This window comes from Macrobrachium rosenbergii, chromosome 16 (assembly GCF_040412425.1).
Source record: "Macrobrachium rosenbergii isolate ZJJX-2024 chromosome 16, ASM4041242v1, whole genome shotgun sequence".
Taxonomy (NCBI): domain Eukaryota; kingdom Metazoa; phylum Arthropoda; class Malacostraca; order Decapoda; family Palaemonidae; genus Macrobrachium; species Macrobrachium rosenbergii.
The window spans coordinates 37,941,262-37,951,261 of NC_089756.1; positions in this window are offsets into that span (position 1 = coordinate 37,941,262).

The following is a 10,000-nucleotide window of genomic DNA, read 5'->3' on the forward strand; positions in this document are numbered from 1 at the left end:
TTGGGGTGGGGGGGGAAGGGGGAGGGGGAGGGACGGGAAGGGGTTACTGTTCTCTCCGGTCAGAATGTCTGCCTGCCAGGTTTGTTTGTCCTGGCTCGTTTCTTACAAGGAGAGAGAGAGAGAGAGAGAGAGAAGGGGGTTGTCCTCGCTTGTTTATTATAGAGAGAGAGAGAGAAGGGGGAGGGAGCGTTTACCTCGTTCATTTCTTACAAAGAGAGAGAAAGAGAGAAAGAGTGAGAGATAGAGAGAGAGAGGGAAGGGGTTTTCTCTGCTTGTTTATTATAGAGAAGAGAGAGTTTAGAGAGTGTTTCATTTTCATTTCAAATTTAGAGAGAGAGTGTATAATATTCAAACTGAGATCTTTATTTACAACTTTACCTAAAATTTTACAATATTTAACACAGAAAAGGAGAGAGAGAGAGAGATAGAGAGAGGGCGGGGGGCGCGTTTGTCCTCGCTCGTTTCTTCCGAAGAGAGGGGAGAAAGAGAGAGAGAGAGAGAGAATGGAAGGCGTAATTATGGCAAGGAAAGAAGGGCATTAACGTAACGTGTGTCTGTGTGTCCTTGACAACTTGAAAGTTCCGGGTTAATGGAATTATCAGAGACATTAGAGAGGAAAAGGGTGACAACGACGGTGTTTGTCAACTCCATTTTATTACTGTGTCCATCGGTTTCCTCTCTCTCTCTCTCTCTCTCTCTCTCTCTCTCTCTCTCTCTCTCTCTCTCTCTCTCTCTTCGCCATTCTTCCAAGTTATTCGGATATCTCGTTATTTTCTTTTCTCTCTCTCGTTAGTCTCTCTCTCTGGCTCTCTCTCTCTTTTCTTTTCCTCTAATTGCTCTCAGTATCAACTTTAGTCATTTATATACGTTTATAGAATTTGTAATTAGTCTCTCTCTCTCTCTCTCTCTCTCTCTCTCTCTCTCTCTCTCTCTCTCTCTCTCTCTCTCTCTCTCTCAGTATCAACTTCTAGTCATTTATATACGCTTTGGAAATATGTAATTAGTTCTCTCTCTCTCTCTCTCTCTCTCTCTCTCTCTCTCTCTCTCTCTCTCTCTCTCTCTCCTTCTTCTTCTTCTTCTTCTTCTTCTTCTTAAGTTACCCGGATATTTCGTTAGTTTTTTCTACTATTATTTTTATGAAGAACATTTCCATCCCTATTCTTTTAAAAACAGACTTCAAAAAATGAATATAATCGGGGTCGCTTATGCCCGAACTATATTCCCTTTTACATCCTTATTCTCTTTTCCTTTTGTCCGTGCGTCTGCTGAAGAATCCTTTTGAACGGTCGTAGGACATGTGTAGAAGGAGGAGGAGGAGGAGGAGGAGGAGGAGGAGGAGGAGGAATTCGGCTCCCTTAACTGAATACGCCACCTTTTGTCTCAAAATTCTATGGTTCCTGATTATGATGTCGCTTGACGTGTCACCAGTGCTTTTTTTTTTTTTTTTTTCCCTCTTTTCTTTTTATTCAGATCTTTTCGACATGGGTTAGGGGTTTTCGCTTTTTTATTCCATTTATTCTTTATTTCTTTATTTTTATTCGGTGACGGTTGTCTTTTTTTTTTCTAGGCATATCTTAGTTTTTTTTTTTTTGTGATTTTGTGTTGCTTGAGATTCTTATATGTTTTTTTTTTTTTATTATTATTTATTTTAAGTCATTTTTACCGGATGTCGCCGTACTTTGTTAGATGTCTATAACGGGAGGACTTCAAAATACGAGACGAATTCTTTAGTAGCTGTTTTATAAACAGTTAAATTAAATAACTTTGATTTAACATACATACCATATTCTTTGGAAGCTTGGAATTTCAAGTCGATGGTGGGCTTGTTTGTCCATGTATAGTAGGTAATTATTTACTAAACCGCCATCAGACAAGGTTTGTTTTCATCAAGATCGTTCATTGCAATGAATCCATTCCATTTTATCCGTAGTTATAAGTTGACGAGCTTGTTCGTGCGCTGGAACCCTAGGCTACTGTCTCCCCTACCTAAAATTGCCATACCTTGCCCACACCAGGGGCGGACAAACAGGTTTGCAGGAGGAGGGTGGATGTGTCATGTCTCCCTACCTCCCAACCCTGTCCCAACCCCAAATGGACAAACAAGAAAAGATCCACCTGGATTTTATTATTATAGAATAGATTATGACAGGTTACTCAAATGTCAGTGAAACCTACTGATCATGAAAGAATATATATAGAATAATCATATTACCCGATACAGATGACCAATCCTTCAGTTGCTGCGATAATTAACTAGACTTCGTAGAACGTGGGAATTACGTAAATAACATACGCATGTGTATAATTGTATATACGAATACATTATTTTATTCTGTTGTATATGAATTCATTATTCTTCCCCCTTTTGAGCCATACTGTCGTTACTGTTGACAAAATGATTTATAAAAATGATTTATAAAATACTTCATTAACGACTACTTTTTAGTATATATATGTCCATATATATATCGATTAACAACATGATTTTTAAAAAGTAATATAATACAGTATGTAATTATATATATATATATAAATATATATATATATATATATATACTTATATATATATATTATATATATATATATATATATGTATATATGTGTGTGTGTGTGTTTGTATATAGTTATGTATGTATATATACTTCATTCAGACATAACAGTGTATTCATCCATACATTTATATATATTCATCCCTTCCTTCTGTAACGTGACATTATCCCTCAATTCCCAGCAACACGATTCACAAATCTCTACGACGACTTCCAGTCGGCTTCCAGACCCGCTACGTATGGATTTCCTGGAACAGAAATGAATCCTTCCCGGGTGTCAGTCTCGAGTCAAATATGTGTCACAAAATATGAAAGGGAATATTCCTGTTCCCTGGGACACATTTGTAAAAGGACGACTGGAACGATTAGGTAATTGAATAGAGAGACGAATGGAAAAGTTAGGGAGTATTTAGAGGGGAAAAAGATGCCAGGTGATATTAAATTGGTGCGCCGCCTTCATAGGTGATTTGTGAACGGGTGGTGTGAAGGAGAATGGTCTGTAGTTCGTTTCGTGATGTTTTACGACATCGTGATGATGTCAGTGATTGTCTTGACATTTTTTGACTTTCTCAGAATCGTTTCGTGGTGTTTTACAACATCTTGGTGATGTCAGTGATTGTTTTTTGACATTTTCAGGTTCGTTTCGTGATGTTTTACAACATTTTGGTGATGTCATGATTGTTTTTTGACATTCTCAGCTCGTTTCGTGATGTTTTACAACATCGTGATGATGTCAGTGATTTTTTTTTTTTTTTACATTCTCAGGTTCGTTTGGTGATGTTTTACAACATCATGATGATGTCAATGATTGTCTTGACACTCCCATGTTCGTTTCGCGATGTTTTCCAACATCTTGGTGATGTCAGTGATTGTTTTTTGACATTCTCAGGTTCGTTTCGCGATGTTTTCCAACATTGTGATGACGTCAGTGATTGCCTTGACATTCTCATGTTCGTTTCGTTATGTTTACAACATCTTGGTGATGTCAGTGATTGTCTTGACATTCTCAGGCTCGTTTCGTGATGTTTTACAGCATCGTGATGATGTCAGTGATTGGTTTTTTTACGTTCTCAGGTTCGTTTTGATGTCAGTGATTGTTGTTTTACGTTCTCAGGTTCTTTTCGTTATGTTTTACAAAATCGTAATGATGTCAGTGATTGTCTTGACATTCTCAGGTTCGTTTCGTGATGTTTTACAACATCTTGGTGATGTCAGTGATTGTCTTGACATTCTCAGGTTCGTTTCGTGATGTTTTACAACATCTTGATGATGTCAGTGATTGTCTTGACATTCTCGGGTCCATGAGCAGGCTCAAGAATGTCATGTATATATATATATACGTTTGTATGCATACAACTTAGCCTTCCGGATATCATACACAAGTTCAAAATAGATAGATACATAGATGACATAATTTGCTTGTATCCTCTGGCAATTTTTTTCAGTATCTCTGTTTCTTGTATCTCACGCTGTACCCGGGGTGTCCTGGCTGTACCTTCCATCTGGACCGTGGCTGTACCCTACCAGAGACAAACGAGCCGCGTAATACTGAATCTTCATCTGCTTCCCTTCGTGTTTGGGGAGGGCATTATCTTGCTTGCAAGACGCTTCTTCTCCTTATTGACCTTCCACATTGCAAGCTTGAGAAGCAGCTTTCTCGTCTCCAGCTTATTTTATTTTTAAGCCCTCCGATGTTAATTTTTTTTTATTCCCCCGTTTCTTAATCGTTCCTTGTGGGTGATTATTGCTGCCGTGACGTCGCGTCGCTGGAAGCAGTGATATTTGGAAGGAATTTGCTTTGGTTGCAATATTGCTTTTGCAAAAGATTGATAGCATTCACCTTGCTCTGTGGTGACCTGGTTGAGGGAAGCAGTGAATCTTGCTTAGATAGTGACCCCCACGAGTTTTAACCCGGTATGTATCCACCTTTGCGGCGTGTTTAGTACAAGCCCTTTGGGGATGACTGTAAAAACACAAACAAATGGCTATAAATATCATAAAGAAAATAACCCCCAAGAAATATTAGTCCTAGATATCGACCCCCGAAAACCCTTGGGGTTCGCTCTCTAGGAAAGATCCTTTTGTTATTATATTCATGATTAGCAACCCACAACCCCAACTTTACCAGGTTTGAAGAAAAAAAATCATTTTAACCCTCCAAGGCTTTTGGAAAATATCTATAGATTGCGTTAATGGTGTTGCAAAAAACTGCAATACATTGCAGTTTTTCATTCATATTTGGAGTTATAGGCCCCAACAGACGGCATTGCAACCATTTTAAAAAAAATACCCCAAAATAGGAGCCTAGGTGCTGGATGCAAGTTGCATAAATTGAAACATTGATTTTTTGCAGCAAGATTGCAGTATATTACGATTTCCCAATTATATTCGTTGTAAGACACACATTAACCACAAGTATATACAGCTTGAAAAAAAAATTTAACCACAAGCATATACAGTTAAAAAAAAAAAACACTCGTAAACCCGAATATACCCGAGGCTATAGTGTCGTTTTTCGTAAAAGATATATATATTTTCTTTTTTTCTAATATTGTTGTTTGAGGCCTCATATAGTTGTTTGTTTATTTCTTTATTTCTCTTGTATTTATTTCATATTTTCTTCACCTTCGTGTTTTTTTCACGTATGGGAATGATGTCACATGGAAAATTGTTTCACAGTTAAGAGCGTATTCCTATGTATCTTTGCTTAGTTCCAGTAATAATAATAATAATAATAATAATAATAATAATAATAATAATAATAATAATAATATGTCTGAAGCCGTACTTCACTGGGAAGGAAGTTTATTCAAAAAGCAAATAGACTTGACAGTGGAAACCTAAGGAGAGAGAGAGAGAGAGAAAAAAAATCTTAGGATAAGAGAGAGAGAGAGAGAGAGAGAGAGAGAATCTTAGGAAGACAGCTCGGTAGAGGGAGAGAGAACTGAAGAAAATAGATAGTTATACATAGAGAGGAAGAGATCTTAGGAAGAATCAGAGAGAGAGAGAGAGAGAGAGTCTTAGGAGGAGTGACAGACAGAGAGAGAGAAAGAGACTTGGATTTCGGCGCCCATCGTAGAGAAGGGGTTGGTCGGTTTCTGGAGTAGTACTACTTCTGTGCCCACCAACACCCCCTTCCCTCCCCCCTCTCCCATCCCCTCCCCTCCCCCCTCCCCACCGCAGGCCCCAGCCAAGCCGCCCCGCACTGTATCTCCGAGCGGGTAATTGAGGCATTGGCGATGGGCCTCCTCCGTTGCCGTTTCCACTGCCAACTATGGAATAGTCGTTATCTCTCCCCCGACGGCTTTTCCTTTATTCCTTATATATATACCTGCTGGTGGTGCTGCTTTATCCTACCTTTTATTTCAAGACCCGTTTCTCTCTCTCTCTCTCTCTCTCTCTCTCTCTTTTTTCTTATGAAGGTTGTTCGTCGCCGGCCACCACCACTTTCTCTTCTTGCGCTTCTTGTGATAACTGGGATAAAACTCTCTATTTTCTCTCTCTCTCTTTTCTCTCTGTTCAACTAATTGATTGAAAAGAAACATTGATTAATGTTGAGATGTCTTCTCTCTCTCTGAGATTTATCTCGTTTTAAAATAATCGAATGAAAACACAATTCCTTAATAATTTTGAAATCTTAGTGTGGTAACTGGGAAAAAATTATTTGGGGATCTCTATTATTTTTCTCTCTCACACACACACACAACACGAATCCTTGACAGTTTTGAGGTGTCCTCTTGTTACAGCTCTCATTCTCTCTCTCTCTCTCTCTCTCTCTCTGATTTAAAACAACTCTTTCTCATGATTTTATCAAATTCTAACCGGAGACTTTAAATCTTTTGTAGAATGGAAAGAACGAATAGGAGACTGAACAGTTGTATTTATACATATAAAAAAGGGAGCAATAGTCAGTCTGAAATGATAAGAGGCAATTTGAAAACCTATTAGATATGCTACTAGAACATAACATTCAGCAAATAAATCACCTACCAACAAGAAAGGATAATATTTTAGATCTAGTATTTGTGAACGAGGTGAACTATGTTAAAGAAATAATAGTATATAACACGAGTATTTCGGACCATAATGTCATAGAACTAACAGTCCGTTCCAGAACATATGAAAACAGAGAAAAGCAAGAAACGAAAAAATGGGAAGGATATGGAAAATACAATTTCTATAGTAAGAATATAAATTGGTCAAAAATAAATGAAGAATTAAACAAAGAATGGGAAAATATATTTGTAAGTGATGATATACAGGTAAATACTGATATATTATATAAAATATTAGAGGAAATAGTGGAAAAATATATACCGAAGAAAAAAAGTAATCATCAGTCACGAATTCCAAGAGACAGAAGGATCTTGTTCCAGAAAATTAGAAAGTGGAAAAAAGCTCTTGCAAAAGAAAAGAATGCATGGAAAGTGATGGAACTAAAAAGTAAGATAGAAAATGCAGAACAAAAGATTATACAATCAAAAGAAAATGAAAAGGGAACCTAGAAGAAATGACACTACAAAATATCAAGCAAAAACCCTAAAATTTTTTATTCATATGCAAAAAGATGAATAAAATAAGAGTAGAAATAGGCCTCTAAGAATTGAAGGGCGATTAACGAATGAAAAAAAGGAAATATGTAACATATTAGCAGAAAGATATAAGAGTGAATTTACACCTAGAATTGAAAATGAAGATAATGATACAGAAATAAGAGATGAAAATACTGAATACTTATCAGATATAGATATTACAGAAGCCGATATTGTGCAGGCTATTAATGAAATTAAAATGGATCAGCAGCAGGACCAGATGGAGTACCTGTCATATTGTTAAAGAAAGTGGTTCATTCAATCGCAAAGCCGCTAGCAATATTATTAAGACAAAGTATAGATACAGGCAAGATTTATGATGAGCATAAATTAGCATATATTACTCCTACTTTCAAAAGTGGTTCAAGACTAGAGGCAAGTAATTATAGGCCTGTGAGTCTGACATCTCATATTATGAAAGTATATGAAAGGGTAATAAAAAAAAATATAATGAAACATTTAATGAAAAATAGATTGTTCAATATAGGACAACATGGTTTTGTACCCGGAAAAAGTACACAAACCCAACTGTTAGTCCACCATGAAAGCATATATAAAAATATGATAAATGAAAAAGATACAGATGTGGTTTACCTAGACTTTGCAAAAGCTTTTGACAAGGTAGATCATAATATATTAGCGAAAAAATTAGAAAACATAACATTGTTGACAAAGTAGGAAGATGGATAAAAGAATTTTTGCAAAACAGAAAACAGATAGTGATTGCAAACGATGAGAAATCGGATGAAGCTATGGTAATATCCGGTGTACCACAGGTACGGTGTTAGCTGCATTGCTGTTTGTGATTATGATTGCAGACATAGACAGTAATGTTAAGGACTCAGTAGTAAGAAGTTTCGCAGATGACACAAGAATAAGTAGAGAAATTGCTTGTGATGAAGATAGGAACTCGCTACAAAGAGACCTAAATAAAATATATAAATGGGCAGAGATAAATAGGATGGTATTTAACTCTGATAAATTTGAATCAATGAACTATGGTGATAAAGTAGGAATGCTATATGCATATAAAGGACCTAATAATGAGACAATCACAAACAAGGAAGCAGTTAAAGACCTTGGTGTGATGTTGAATAGAATATGTTATGCAATGATCAAATAGCAATTCTATTGGCAAAATGCAAAGCAAAAATGGGAATGTTGTTCCGGCACTTCAAAACAAGAAAAGCTGAACACATGATTATGCTTTATAAAACGTACGTACGTAGTCCACTTGAATATTGCAATATAATATGGTACCCACACTACCAAAAGGATATTGCACAAATAGAAGAGAGTGTACAAAAGGTCATTTACAGCTAGAATAGAAGAAGTTAAGGACCTTGACTACTGGGAAAGACTACAATTCTTAAATTTATATAGTCTTGAAAGGAGAAGAGAACGCTACATGGTAATTCAAGCATGGAAACAGATAGAAGGAATTACCGAAAATATCATGGAACTAAAATTATCAAAAAAGAGCAAGCAGAGGTAGATTAATAGTGCCAAAAACTATACCAGGAAAATTAAGGAAAGCACACAGGACATTAATCCACCACGCACCAGCATCGATAATGCAGCGTCTATTCAATGCGCTACCAGCTCATCTGAGGAACATAACAGGAGTGAGCGTAGATGTGTTTAAGAATAAGCTCGACAAATATCTAAGATGCATCCCAGACCATCCAAGACTGGAAGATGCAAAATATACCGGAAGATGCGTTAGCAACTCTCTGGTAGACATCAAAGGCGCCTCACACTGAGGGACCTGGGGCAACCCGAACGAATTGTAAGGTCTGTAAGGTCTCTCTCTCTCTCTCTCTGTTAAACACACACACAATTCCTTGACAATTTTGAGATGTGCTCGTGCTTATTACAAATTCTCTCTCTCTCTCTCTCTCTCTCTCTCTCTCTCTCTCTCTCTCTCTCTCTCTCTCTCTCTCTCTCAAGATCCTTGCAACTTCCCCAGAATAAAACAAAATAAAACGTGTTAGAAAATTCAGTTAGTCTCTGTTTAAATTGTTGACCATCTTCAATGCGACGCGAGTTGATATAAGCAGCTAGTCAGCAGATTATGCTTAAAGACTTGGTTTTCACCTTTATGTATTCTTGCATTGAATTGAATTGAAGTGAATATAGAATTTAGGACAAAGTCCAAGCACTGGGACCTATGAGGCCATTCAGCGCTGAAAAGGAAATTGACAGTAAGAGGTTTGAGAGTTGTAACAGGAGAAAACCTCAAAGCAGTTGCACTATGAATCAGTTGTTGGAGAGGGTGGAAAGTAAGATGGAAGAAAGAGAATATGAAAGGAGGTACGGTAAAAGGAACGAAAGGGGTTGCAGCTAGGGGCCGAAGGCAAGCTGCAAGAACCTTAAGCAATGCCTACAGTGCACCTCATGAAGTGCACTGACAGCACTACCCCCGTATGGGGTGTATTCTTGCAGATATCCTGGATTATGGAATATTAATTTTCTTTTTCTAAGTGGAAAGTCTGTAATTTTTGAACATCTAAGTTTTGGTCAACCTAATGTTTTTAATGGTAAAAATCTAGGTTTTAATTTTTTCGATCTGGAATATTGATACAAGTTTTCAGAAACGTTCAGATCCTAATTATTTCATGCTAAAAACGTAAGTTTTCAAGGTTTTCTACAAATATCTACCAACTCGATTTTTAGTTTTTTGCAAAAGAAAACTATTGTGCCGGCTTTGTCTGTCTGTCCGCACTTTATTCTGTCCGCACTTTTTCTGTCCGCCCTCAGATCTTAAAAACTACTGAGGCTAGAGGACTGCAAATTGGTATGTTGATCATCCACCCTCCAATCATCAAACCTACCAAATTGCAGCCCTCTAGCCTCAGT